The following is a 15,363-nucleotide window of genomic DNA, read 5'->3' as shown; positions in this document are numbered from 1 at the left end:
TATGGGGGGGGGGGTCTGGTTTTGTTTGCACAACACACACAGATGTAGTTTGAACTTGGTTTTAGATGCCCGGAATACCTTGTTTACATTTAGATTATGTCTTAACTTACTAACATTATTTAAAATAGTCAACTCGATAATGACATTTTGTTTATTCCCCACGTTGTGTTTCTATTAATTGACATTATTGTTGATTATGGAGCAACACAAATCTTTGTATATTTACATATTTATTTATTTTTACATCCATCCATCTTCAACTGCTTATCTGGGGCCGGGTACCGGGGGCAACAGTCTTAGGATGGAAGCCCATACTTCCCTGGTATTTTTACATTATTTACACATTAACAGTAGTACTTTTGAACCTTTAAAACAAGATTTTATCCATATGGTATTATGAAACAAATATTTTCATAAAGATTAATATCTTTATTTTTATCTTTCTTGTAGTTCCACTTTAAGCAGCAGCACCACTTTGGCTTAACAAATGGGCCATGTGAGGGTAGTTTGCACAGTTTATTGTAAAGAACATTTCATACATGCAGAAGGCATTCAAGGAGGAAATTGTTATTCAAATAATGAGGGACTGAGTCCATTATAGCTTCACCTCAGTGAGACCCTTGTTGAGTGCTTCTTTCTTCTTTGTTTGGATTCTTCTCACCTCTGCTGCTTCACAACTACGCCATTCTTTCATTTCCACCTCTCCAAGTTCACAGTGATGCTGGAGGTGTGACCACACAAACACAACACTCAGTGCATTGACGTATTTACTTCTGTCATCGTGTTTTTTAAATGTTTAGATGTGAACTTTTTGTTCATGTATCTCAGTTTATGTGAATTTATTCATCTAACCACTGTATTGTGTGTATACATATAGTCCTGGTTCACCCATTGTGATATTTGTTTTCAGGAAACTGCAGTCCTGTAATAGAAACAAGCTAATAGAGGCGTTGCTAATATTTCTACTAGTTGTGGAAGGTGTGTTTATTTAATTTGAAAACACCGACCTATGAGTGACTGTTGCAATGCTGTAAAATGTCTGATTGCATCCTGCCTGCAAACCTTTCTCCTGTACTCATTGTAGATGCATCAATCATGGAAGCAGCTATACATAAGTGAACACGCCGTCATCTTGCCATGCAGTGCAGAATATGCATTGAATGTTTAGCAGTAGTTTACAGCTTAAATTGTACAGTCTGTGCTTTTTATTTCAATATAAATTGAGACGTCTCTATTCATATCCTGGAACTATAAGGAGTGCTATGAGAATGGAGCGTTTACCACTTTGCAGAAGTGTAAAATGTTTTCTGTTGTTGTTGTTGTTCTTTTTCTCAATTGTGAAGAAGGTCTTCATATATTTATAACTTAACTACCTGAAGCTGATGAGCCTGTTTGATTGTCTTTCTCTGTGCCTCAACAGCCTGAGTGTAAATAGCATATGTGTTTGTCTTTGTGGAATTAAAACTTCTAGAAGGTGAAGATTCCCTTCAAACTAATAGTGTTGTAATTGAAGGCGACTTTGGCTTGAACAAAATAATACTACACAGCATTGCAGTCGGAAAAGCATTACTCATGGCAGACATATAAGCTACACCGTAAAAAAGTGCGCACACACACACACACACACACACACACACACACACAAACACATATATGTCTCTGTGATTTAATGTGTCTCAACTAGTGAATCAAAGTCCAAACAGTAGGACATTTTGTCTACTCAGCAGTTTTCTTCGGACAGTTTCCTGCCCAGTAATCATGTCTCAGGTGATACAGAAGAGAGGGCTATAAAAGAAGGATGGAGTTGCAGAGACTTAGTCTTGAAGCTTCCCTTTTATATATTAGGCTAGCTCAAATCCCATTAAAACTTTATGGAACACCGTAAGTCAATCTGGTGTGGCAGGAGAACAGCAAAGTTTGAACTGAACCATTTTTCATTTGGTTTGTTTTTTTGTCCTTGAAAGAGTGCCTTTTTTTTTTTATTTCCAGACAACCTCTAGTCTCTTTGGCTGAAGACTTATTAAAGCAACACATATGATTCTTACCAGAATCCCTTGCCTTGTTCAAACCCTTACCTCAGGTAGATGTTTATAAAACCAACATCTGATCACTTGTTTTCTTATGTTTAGAAATTAAATCTTGTTCAATGACCAGGCCTTTAATTTGTACTTGTGAAACTGAACTCGTGTGACACTTTTGTCCAGCAATAGAACCTTTTTAACTCTTTGTCCACGTGAAATTCTTCTCATTACATGATGATGATTGTGCTCAGTATAACTCCATGGGTTGCAGCAGTCTGCCATAATATGGTACGTGACACTCTCTGTATGGGGCACATTTTACAAATGAAAAATTACCTTAAGGAAAAAATAGATTACGTACTTCAAAAATAAAAATTCTGGTACCAGTGCAGCATAGATTGAACAACTGCTGGAATAAACAAGTACCTCATCTGTGTCATTTGTCTTTATGATCATTATGATAAAATATTGACCGCTCATTAATGAATTTGGAAAACAGTTTATAAATCACCGCCTGAGGGGCTGCTATCAATCTCACTGAATTCCCCAATGCTTTGGGGGATTTTGACCTTGTGGAGAGCCATGTTGCGGTATGGATGGACTATCCTTTAATGAAAGAACAGCGCTATGAAAAGAAGATGTGTGAAGTGTAGAACCTGGGAAGAATGTCAAGATAAATTTGTCACTTTAATAGAAGGCAGACAAGACTCATTGCAGTTATCATGCTGGTAAAGGTACAGAAGATATAAAGGTCCTCATTTTAGTGCATATTTACTTTGATTAGATTCAATTGTTGCTAATAAACTGTAGTAAATAAAAGTTAGCAACATAGACAATGAGGAAATTCAAACTGAAGATACATACAAGTCTCTGAATAGTGTTTACCTTTTAACTTGAGTTTGGTATCAACACTCAATTTGCTTAGCGAGAATGACAAAGAATTTACTTGATACAGTTGAGTGTCTCTGACAACACTTAAAAATAATATAAATATAATATTAGAAGTAACTTATTTATCTTTAATTAACTTTTTTATTGAAAACCTTTTATCTCTTTCCTCCATTTGGTAGTTCAACTGGTTTTTCTGTGAAGAACATCCAGATCCAGTGCTGTGCTCACTCTGGGAGAAACGTGTGGTCCAGACGGCAAGAGGAATTACCGCTCAGGTTCACCTGAATTTACCTCCACATTCTCAGTCAAGTACTTTCACACCCCTGAGAAAAGCAGCAAGCTTTTTTAGACTTCCATTCCTTCTGCTATCAGGTTTCTAAAAGCCAAGTAAGTACATGCTAGTTGCTCTAGTTGCTGAAAGGTCAAGAATACATTTGCTGAAAGGTCAAGAATACTTCAATTATATATTTTTCTTTCTTTCTCATAACTTCATACTTTATAACTATAATCAGTGAAATAAAATCCATTAATCAATCAATTTATCCCGCATAGGGAAACTACTTTTTTTCCACTCTGAATATTCACACACGTGTGTGTGTGTGTGTGTGTGTGTGTGTGTGTGTGTGTGTGTGTGTGTGTGTGTGTGTGTGTGTGTGTGTGTGTGTGTGTGTCTGTGTGTGTGTCTGTGTGTGTGTCTGTGTGTGTGTATATATATATATATACACATATATACATATATATATATACACATATATATTTACACATATATATTTTTTACAAGCCCATAAACACACACACACACACACACACACACACACACACACACACACACACACACAAACACGGGGCCTGTAGGCCTGCAGATAATGAGAGATGTTATCATCTCGCTAACCTGTGGTGACTCAAGGCTGCCAGAGTGCATTCGACTTGTATTTTCACAATGCGAAATAAAAATCAGCTTTGGGCTTTTTAGCTTTGTGTTCCCACAATGCTTTTGGTCACCAGTCTATCTCAGACAGCTCCCTCAGGTCCAGCACACTGATGTAGGTGAGAGGGTGAGAGACATCAGCTCAAAACAACCCACCTGTTAAAATCAATTCTCTCTCTCTCTGTCTCACTCTCTTTCTCTCTCAGTATGTAGCTCTGACCAAACCTCACTGCCACAAATACATTGATCTGTTGTTGATGACTTGTTGACGTATTGATACTCAATTGTTGCTGCTACATTGAGTATTTTTATTTATTTACTTTAGCTATTATGTGAATCAGAATCTGTCAAAGTGAATTGCCCATTTGAGATAGATGAAGTTGTCCAAACTGAAATGAACTTATTAAGAACGACCACTGAAGACTCTGCCCATTATTCTATACTGTCTATATAGTCAAACCTGAGTTTTCGAATGCTTCTGTTCTCGACCAAATCGGTTTTCGACCAGAAAATCCGAGAATTTTACGTCTCTGAACTCGACCAAAATTCGGCTCTCGACCAAACCGAAAGAAGCCGAGCGTACCTGAACGCGACTCACTCGGGAGCCAAGCAAACTGCCCAGGATGCTTCCTCCATAGCGCATTCATGTTCAAAGTTCAATAGGATATCTTTTATTAAAATAACACAGTGTCTATTTCTACCCATTTTTATTTATGGTAAACAGTATACAATGCAGTTTATGGTGTAAAATAGTTTAAAAAAAACTTAGAAAAAGGAATGGATTAAAATTATTTACATTAATTATAATGGGAAAAATAGTTTCGGATTTCGAACAACTCGCTTTTCGAACAGCCTTCTGGAACGGATTATGTTCGAAAACCGAGGGTTGACTGTATGTCTGTTTTCATTTCATGAAGAGAAAACAATCAATTATGTTCTCATGCTGAGATATCAAAGACAATTATCAATTGAAGGTATAATAATAGCCTTTCTTAAGAGGCCACTGTGGAGGGCCTGCCTTGATGGAAATGATAAGAAAAATAAGAGACCCATGGAGGAAGGATGCTAAAAAGAGCTACTTATACAATACCAGATATGAAACACCATCCATGCTGTACAGACTATATTCTGTCTGTTTTCATATTCTCTCCTTCAAGACTGCAGGGTCAAAAAAGACGTCTTCATTTCCTTATTCTGATTCGGACCATATTTCCTCCATAATGTTGCAGTTAAAAAAGGGATTTTACCACAAGTGATTCTTATGGTCATCGAATCAGTTTGCTTCATTCCAGATTCACAGTCAGTAGGCCTGTGGAGTTGATGTCTCAGGATTGAGTGGTCTCATAAACAGAGAGGGGACTCAGTCCCCCAAGGAATGTGAATAAGATGCATTTTCTCTTTCCTGGGAACCATTCTAAAAGTAATTATACCTGTCTGGACTCAGTGAGCATGAAGAGTAATGGAATTTGGGAAATTGAACAAGCCATGGATCAGATTTTCATTTGTGTCCTATGATTAAGATTTAGGTTTTTATGATTCATTGCAAAGAGCTGGAGCTAGGTACAACCCAATGAACACATAAATAAAAAATACACAGACACCCAGATTGGAAATGCTGAGAAGAGCAGGAAAATGACTTGCATTAAGACTTCACTAACTTGAGTCATTTAGCCTCGTAAGTCGTGTTAGGCAAGGCCTTAATCAGTCCATACGGACTCTGAATTCCTGGCTAAGTCTTAAGTATTCCTTTATATACATATATTTCCAAGTTGAAACATTTTAACTGCCTGTATATTGTATCAAAACTATTCATGTTTAAATCTGTTCTTATGGTATAAATTTTGCCTCAAACCACAAACACACAATCATATACTGTACTGTATATGCAATAAAGATGTGGCTTGTAAACAGTAAACAGAATCAGGATAACAAAATTAGTTTGTTTTTTTGTTTGTTAATTTTTTTGCATTTTTCTCCTCTGTGAGGTGAAGAAGAACAACAACATGGAAAACAGAGCCTCAGTATAAGGCTTCGAGATTTGTGACAAATACTTTTGAGCAGACCAAACCAAACTGGAGTGAGAGAATATAATAAATAGTAGGATTCGTCTAATATTCCCCTTGAATACGAACCTACTATTCTCACTTCCTGTTGAAGAAAGCTGCATATGACTGTCTGTCCCATTCTGACTCAAGACAAAAGGAAAATAGAAAAGGGACAGGTAATGCATCACACAAATAGCTTTATTTCCTCTCCATTGTCACTCTCTTTCTTCAACATTTTCTGTCTCAATGATTTTATTTCGGTGGACGGTGACAAATTGTTCCTGTCAGAGCTAAATACAGTACATTCTTATCGTCTTTGTGCAGCTTCCTTCACAGAAAGTAGGTTGACAGTTGGTGTGAGACTAATAACGTCAAATGAAGCCCACAAATAATACAAAGATGCCATAAAATTAATTGTCAGTGTGGGGTGGCTGCTGCCGCTGTTTTGGTGTCATGCCTTCCAGAGAAACAGTAACATGATAAACCATATACACATGGCCTCTAATTTGATTCTGCACCCCACCCAAATCCTTGTGACATCCACTAAGCTTACATAAACCCACCAGAAATATTGTGTTTCTTCTAAATGTGGAAGGCCAGAGGCTTCAGTGGTTTTATGCAGGAAAAGTCAGGGATATATTTATTTTTAACCAGGCAAAGCTTGATTTTAAAACATAATTGTTTTATATTGTAATCGTTTAAATGGTATGATGCTTTCTTTGCTGATTAAATCCTCACATTTACATCTTTTTGAATCTACTTAAATCTCCATTACTCGATATAAGGGCATCTCATGAATGTAATTAAGCAGCAAGAACTTACGTGAAAATTAATTTACATACAGATGCAACAAGGCTCATGGCAGAGAAGTGCTCATGTTTGTCTGAGGAGGAGCTGCTGGGATTTTACTAGCCTCAGCTGTTGAGTCCAAATGTGAACTGTGAGACATTTTGTCCACTCAGGTCTTTCTTTGGAAGCTTGATTCCCAGTAATCCAGTGTCTGCTGCCAGAGAGCAGTGCGCCAAAAAAGAAGGACCAAAGTACCACTAATCCGACTCTCAGCCTCCCTTGCAGACCAGCTGAAATCAAACAACAAAAAAATTAATTCAGCTTGTGGTCTGGACATATTTTGCCACACATTGGGAATTTTTCACCTTGTATTATTATTTTTAAATGACAATCCTTTATTAAATTTTGTAACTCACACAATCAGTTGCTTTGAGGTTATTGCCTGAATGTCATATAACTATGTCACATAACATGGAAATTACATTACATACATACTGGATATATCTGATCAAACGCAAGTGTCAAAGCTACATATTTAAACATTCTTCAAAGGCCTCAATCGGCACCTGAAAGAAATGTTTGACTTTTATCATTTAAAGATTGCAGTGTGTTCCCACTATAGTTTTTCTTTTACCTTTGTCCCCAATGTCTCCAATTTCTGTGAAATCACTGATACTTTGGTGTCAGATGCTGAAAAAACCTAGCATTGAGGCTGAAAAGTAGAATATGTATAGCCAAGTTGCCAAGCTAATGTAACAATTCTATGTCTTTCCAAGTTAATTATTAGATAAGAGATTTGGCTTTAAAATGAAAACCACCTGTAGTTACACTCCGATCTCTTAATTTGATTTGGTGTCAGGTATACAGAGTTCACTGAAATCATAATGACTTTTCTTCTATGTTTGTCTAAATTTCATGACAGTCCATCCAGTAGCTGGGATGTTTAACTCAGGAATAAAGTGGTGATCCAAACACACAAACGCTGATCTGGAAACAATAGATTTCCTTGTGTTAACACACAAGGAAATAGAAACCTAATAAATTCATAATTATTTAGGTTTTTGTTTAATATAATCAACTTAAAACTTACTTTTCTAAGAAACAATCATAGCTTAACATGGTGACAAAATGTATGAGAATGTATCAGTACGTAATAAACAAGGCAGTCAGAGACTGCGACACCCCTGAATTCAAAATTTTACTCTGATCAACTGTCATAGTGGCCACAGCAATAAATTCTATATTGTACTATTGTGTATTTGGCTTTTCATTTCATGTTTGTAAGTTGACCACTGCTAGAGGTATACTGTCGCAGACAGACTCAGGACAACTTACAATATTGTTCTGGCCATTAAAAAGATATAAAAGTGAAAATTTGACCTTGACCTAGTTTTTCAAGGTCAATGTTGTGATATAATTTTCATTACCTTACCTCCATGAATATAACGCCTTTTGTTTTGTCTTTCTATCTTATCCAGTTCTTGAGATATGTGCGAAAAAAGTACAAAAGTTGAATTATTTTTTTCAGACATTGGAATATAAAAGACTTCATACCTTCACCACATTTACAACATCAACAACAGCATCCAAAAAAAAGGGCTAATGGGTAGAAACCAATAGGCTTGTGAAATTCCCGTCCTCCAGAATTAACAAACATCTCTCTCATTACAATATGTTGTCAACAAACTTAGACATTAAATGTTTTCAACCAGTTCATACGCTGAATTTTGACAGACTTTCATACTCTTATCTACTTCCAAATATTAGCCTTTGTCCCAGATGTAGCCTGGAGCATAAACATGTTTACATTCTTCCCCAGGAACAACAGGTTTGTTAACATCATAGATAGTCGAAACAAGAAGTTAACCTTAACCAGAAATTAACCAGTTTGTTGCAGACGCTTTTATGCTAGGTTGGACAGTAAGGAGGGAGAGACTGATCTATACCTGTTGGCAAGACAGAGAGACAGAGATGGGAAGGACCTGCAGCAGGTTAGGGTGACTAAGGATAGGGATGGAAGTCTATTGACAGGTGACAGTAGTGTGATGGGAAGATGGAAAGAGTACTTTGAAGAGTTGATGAACGTGGAAAATGAGAGAGAACAAAGACTAGAAGAGGTGACTGTTGTGGACCAGGATGTAGCAAAGATTAGTCAGGATGAAGTGAGGAGGGCACTGAAGAGGATGAAGAGTGGAAAGGCAGTCGGTCGTGATGATATACCTGTAGAGGTTTGGAAGTGTCTAGGAGAGGTGGCAGTAGAGGTTCTGACTGGGTTGTTCAACAGGATCTTAGATAGTGAGAAGATGCCTGAGGAATGGAGGAGAAGTGTGCTGGTGCCTATTTTTAAGAACAAGGGAGATGTGCAGAGTTGTGGCAACTACAGAGGAATAACGCTGATGAGCCATACAATGAAGTTATGGGAGAGAGTAGTGGAAGCTAGACTAAGGGTAGAAGTGAACATTTGTGAGCAGCAGTATGGTTTCATGCCAAAAAAGAGTACTACAGATGCAGTATTTGCTTTGAGGATGTTGATAGAGAAGTACAGAGAAGGCCAGACGGAGCTGCATTGTGTTTTTGTAGATCTGGAGAAAGCTTATGACAGGGTGCCCAGAGAGGAACTGTGGTATTGTATGAGGAAGTCTGGAGTGGCAGAGAAGTATGTTAGAGCAGTGCAGGACATGTATGAGGACTGTAAGACAGTGGTGAGGTGTGCTGTAGGTGTGACAGAGGAGGTCAAGGTGGAGGTGGGACTGCATCCGGGATCAGCTCTGAGCCCCTTCTTGTTCACTATGGTGATGGACAGGCTGACACACGAGGTTAGACAGGAATCACCATGGACTATGATGTTTGCAGATGACATTGTGATCTGTAGTGAGAGCAGGGAACAGGTGGAGGAGAAGCTAGAGAGGTGGAGGTTTGTCCCGGAAAGGAGAGGAATGAAGGTTAGCCGCAGTAAGACAGAGTACATGTGTGTGAATGAGAGGGACCCAAGTGGAAGAGTGAGGTTCCAGGGAGAAGAGATCAAGAAGGTGGAGGATTTTAAGTACTTAGGGTCAACAGTCCAGAGCAATGGAGAGTGTGGAAAAGAGGTGAAGAAGCGTATACAGGCAGGATGGAACGGGTGGAGGAAAGTGTCAGGTGTGATGTGTGATAGAAGAGTTTCAGCTAAAATGAAAGGAAAGGTGTACAAAACTGTGGTGAGACCAGCGATGTTGTTTGGTCTAGACACAGTGTCAGAGCTGGAGGTAGCAGAGATGAAGATGCTGAGGTTCTCTCTGGGAGTGACCAGGAAGGATAGGATCAGGAATGAGTACACCAGAGGGACAATACATGTTAGAGGTTTTGGAGATAGTCAGAGAGGCCAGACTGAGATGGTTTGGACATGTCCAGAGGAGAGATAGTGAATATATTGGTAGAAGGATGATGAGTTTTGAACTGCCAGGCAGGAGGTCTAGAGGAAGACCAAAGAGGAGGTTTATGGATGTAGTGAGAGAGGATATGAAGGCAGTTGGTGTGAGAGAAGAGGATGCAAAGGACAGGGTTGGATGGAGGCAATTGATTCGCTGTGGCGACCCCTGAAGGGAAAAGCCGTAGGGAAAAGAAGAAGTTGCAGACACTTTAACAGTTACACATGCTATTATATTGTCAAAAGATATCAACACGCTCTTTAAAGTCTCAAACTTTATACCCCCAAGCAGAAATCCATGTCTTTGTGTTCATTAATTCAAGTTTCTGACATTGATGATGTTGAATGGTTTTTCAACTGTTCCTTGTAATATTTGATGTATCCAAAATTGGTGTAGAGCTCCCAATATTGAAGTGATTCTGTTGTACTGATCTTTGGTGTAGTAATAACTCTAGTCCGTCTTAATTGCTCGTATTTCACCAACTCCTCTGCACAACTGATCCCCATTGTGTTCATCTGCTCCAGAGAAAGCCAGAGCAGATATTGTCGAGCTTTTTTAGTGATATCAGCATTCTCTTTAATGAGATTTTAGTGAAATTCTCATTAATGTAGACTTTTTTTTTTCCTTTCAGTTTGAAGCCCTGTTTCAGAAGAGCAATTTTGTGTCTACGATTCTGGAATTATATCAGCACTGCAGGTGGTCTCCTACCTCCAAATGGTAATAAATAACATGAGTCAATCTAGTCCGGATCTATAGTTATCCCTCAGTTGAGAACTCACTTGTTGCTTCATGGTCTCGATATCAGCGCTGTGGTCAGTTCCCTCTCCTCTGGCCTCAGCTTGATTGTGACTGCAGTAATGATCACATCATTTATGAAAATGCTTTGTTCCAAATCAACGTTTCTTTGTTGTCCCTGTTCTGAGACAACAATTCTTTGGTCTTTTTCATCCGTGTCTTTCTACATTTTCATTTTGTCCTTCATTTCTTCCATGGCGTCTAGCACTGATTTTAACTTTTCTTTCAACGTTTTATCAAAGTCACTCCTTAACTTATTAAAGTCGCTCTTTAACTCGCTCTTCAACTCTTTCATAGAAGAGACCATCTAGTCTAGAGTATCCTCAGATTTTCCTCTTCCTCTCGTCATTTTGCAGAGAATCAGTGAGAGTCAGTATGAGTATGAGTTAGAGAGATAAAGACAACAGGAGACAGAAGAAAGACGTACGCTCCTGTTGAGAGCTGGAAGCGTATGTAAGTTTTCTCAAGGTCATGGTCATCATCTTATTTTCATCCCCTCTGCCGCCCGAGTAATGCGCTTTTCCTTTCATCTTTCTATCTGTAATGGTTGTGAAGATATTTGGTGGACGGATGGACGGACGAACGGCCAAACACACAAACACTGACAGTTACAATACATCGCTTTACGGGATGTAATTACAATACATCACTGTTTCGTGGGATGTAACAAACCCTTAAAAATTAAAATGATAAATATGGCTTCTTTGTGACAAACAGGAGCTTACCCAAGCTTTATTAAAAACTCATTATATGTACAGCCTGACTGTAGGCAACCAATTAATCATCCAGATGGATCACAATGTATGCAGGAGCTCCAATCAACTCCCCACCCCACCCCCACCCCCACAGGAATCACTGTCATTAGGTGTAATCCACCGGGTGTCACCAATGGCCCATTCTCACATGCTTTTGTTCTCCCAAATACATATCATCTTTGTGTTATCCCATGGTAGTGGCACTTCTCCCTTCATTTCAGTCTATCTGTGCAGTAAGTTGCCACTGTTTCTAGTGGGCTTGGGGTGATGCAGTTTGAACTGCAATTACAGCTGGTTCAATGAAGATGAAGGTTATTCTACTGGATATAGGCTTGGAAATAGTGCTGGGAATCCATAATTAAGCTGTTGTGAATGTAACATAGGTGTTCAAATGGGGCATTCTAATTTTCTGTTCCATTCAACAACTGTGTTGTTAAGGCTATTGCCATTTCTATTCCTTTTTTCCATTATAAAATATGTGGTACACCATATTGCCAAACATATTTGCTTAGCTGTCCAAAGCATTGAATTCAGGTGTTCCACTTCCATGGGTACAGATGTATAAAATCAAGCCCCTAGGCATGCAGACCACTTTTACAAATCTGTCACAGAATGAGTCTCAGGAGCTCAGTGAATTCCAGTGTGGTTCAGTAGTAGGATGCTACCTGTGCAATAAGTCATGAAATTTCCTCCCTCCCAAATATTCCTCAATCAGCTGTTAGTAATTCCATAAGAAAGTTGAGGTGATTTGAAACAACAGCAATTCAGCCACGAAGTGGTAACCCACCTAAAACCTCAGACCAGGGTCAGCTGATGCTGACGAACAAAGTGTGCAGAAGTCGCCAACTTCCTGTCAGTCAATAGCTACAGACATATAATCTTCATGTCATCTTCAGATTAGTTCAAGAGCAGTACGCAGAGAGCTTCATGGAATGGGTTTCTGTGGCCTAGCAGCTTTGTCCAAGCACAATGCAAAGTGTCGGTAAAAAGGACATCATCACTGGACTAACGGTGGAGACATGTTGTCTGGAGTGACCAATGACACTTATCCATCTGGAAATCTGATGGATGAGTCTGGGTTCGGTGGTTGCCAGGATACTGTTTCCTGTATGAGTGTTTGTTGTTTTTCTATTATAGCTGCAAAGGGTGGGTCATCATATTAAATCCTGTGGTTAAAGAATGACACGATACTCAGGTTCAAATGTGCGCAAAGGCAGGGGAGGGAATACTTTTGGCAATATATTGTATGATTTTTATTTGAAAAATGCCTTTGTCATGTTTGTTATGAATGCCTGTTTGGCTCCCTGTGGTTACAGAGCAAAAGGCTGACATAATGGTCTCTCTATGTAGACTAGAGCATGTCTCGCTCAAAGCTCTCAAAGCTTTTCTGACGATGGGCCATGTAGCCAATTCATATCCTCCCATTTCCACAGCTAATATCTCCAGATTACAATATCTGCCTTTTCCCAATTTTTGCAGCTAATATGTGTGCCAAAGCACGCTCCTAAGGAATATGAGTGCTGTGTATGCCACTTAACACCTTAATCAACCCCTAATCTTGCCCTCCACTAGCAATTCAATCTCAGTGACACTGTGATTAAACAGCGGAGTCTCACCATGAAGCTTAGACTACTGCTGAACTGCTATTGAAGCAAACTTCAAGCCCGAATGGTGATGAATTCATCGATGAACTCAAGTCTCCTGCCATCTACAGTACATACACCAGTCTCCAGTGCACACTTTACACTCATTTCAATTACAATTAAAATAAAAAGAAAGTAATCAGGATGGCTACTGGTTACATGAAGTGCTTACGGACTTGATTCAAGTGCACCAATTGCTGCAGCCTAGGCTTTTGTTCTGTTTTCTTCTCCTTGTCATCACATCTGTCCGAATTTTCTCTCTGCTCATATTTTTCTTCTCTGATCCCCTTTCCCTCTCCCTCTTCTAGGAAACAGAGTAAGCTTGACCTGATTTGCTTTGGAGCAATAATTTTTGGCAGCAAGATATCACAACAGCCAGATGGAGTTACAAGAAGGACAGAATAGAGACAGCTTGTTGTTTGTGCTGTATCCTTTCACCAGTCTTTTAGGACAGTGAAGCTTATTACAATATTAGAATGAGCTTCACTGTATGTACATTTTAAGGCTTAGAGTATACACAAGTTCAGTAACTTTAAGTCCTAATCTAGCTAATGAATGCAGATTGAAACATCTGTACTTCTATTCTATCATCCTGATGAAAAAAGTCTTTCATCAAGCAACACTGCAGATGAGTCACCAAATTTTCAATTCTTGTTTCGTTAATGAGAAAAAGGGAATCATTTATGTTGTGAAACTCCAAGCATTAGAGATAGCTTACTGGATAAGCATGATTCCTATGAAAATAACAAATATCTCGCATAAATTGTTGCCACAATTTAGCACACTGTCTAATCTCCAGTTCAGAAGAAGTGCAGCTGATGACATTTCTTTTGAATATCAGTTCTACGACAAAACAGGTTTTTCTGAAGAATCCATTAACACAAGAGTGTTGTAAACAGGATAGTGCTCAACTCAGATGAAATGGGAGCTTTTTTTTCTTCATTTCAGTAATGTGCCATGTAATTTCCCTGAATGTCTGTATTTGTCTTTTTTAAGTTGTCTTTTTTTTTTTCATTTTGATTTTATTATTGATAACAAAGGCATAAATACCATGACTAGCTATGACACTGGAATATGTTGTCTGGTCCCAGTATGATGCTCCAAACGTACGGAATCATCTTGTCCTCCAAAATACCATATCAAATCCTAACTTCTAAAGGGATTTGGCCCAAGTAGAATTATGAAGTATTCTTTAAGCCAATATGAAGGAGGGTTGTCTCTCATTGTCTTAGTCTTAATGCCTTCTGTACTCCCTTAGTCACCTCTGAATTTTGAGTCAGTCACAAAACTGTGAACATTACCAACTGCATCTTTTTCAAGTGGTCCAGGATTTAGCATCCACTGGAGAACAGGTGTGTCCCAAAATTCCTGTCCCCAAATAGGTGATGTGATCAGTGTAAAGTTAGTGTAAAGTTTTATTTATTTCAAATGGAAAATATTTGTTTGAGATATGAATTGATTGACTTACAAGCTCAATCACATAATGAATGAAAACCACATCTCAAGGCAGTGGCTCAGTGGTAGAGCGGGTGGTAGAGCAGGTCGTCCAATGTTCCAAGATCAGCAGTTCGATTCCCGCCCCCGTCCAAAAATATCCGGAGTGTGAGCTGACAGTGGGAGTTGTCAGTACTGCCGAGGTGCCCTTGAGCAAGGCGTCGCTCCCTCACAAGCTGCTCATTTGGGCGCTCCACAAAGGGGCTGCCCGCCACTACCTCCCATTGCATGCTAACAGGCCCCCATGTGCGTGGTTATGTGTATTACAGGGGCCTGTACATACTAATATGCATGCATGTGATTGATTTGACTAACATACTAGAGTGTGCATTCTTAATTTCCCTTCGGGAATTAGAACAGTTTATAAAAAATACTACTGAACAAATATTGATTATTTGTATAATTTATTTTTATTTTTATAATTTTATTTTTATTATTATGATTATGATTATGAGCAGGGTATAACTTGTCAAAAAAGCAGAGGGAGGATCTTTTTTTAATCATGTAAAAATAAGCAATCAACAGGCCTAATTCTTTTCAATGTCAATGGTAGGCCCCATGAACCTAAGGTTCGAACAGTTTAACATTCATATTT

Source organism: Antennarius striatus, chromosome 16, assembly GCF_040054535.1.
Source record: "Antennarius striatus isolate MH-2024 chromosome 16, ASM4005453v1, whole genome shotgun sequence".
Taxonomy (NCBI): Eukaryota; Metazoa; Chordata; class Actinopteri; order Lophiiformes; family Antennariidae; genus Antennarius; species Antennarius striatus.
The sequence above is the reverse complement of the archived record's forward strand: the minus strand, read 5'-3'. Positions refer to the sequence as shown.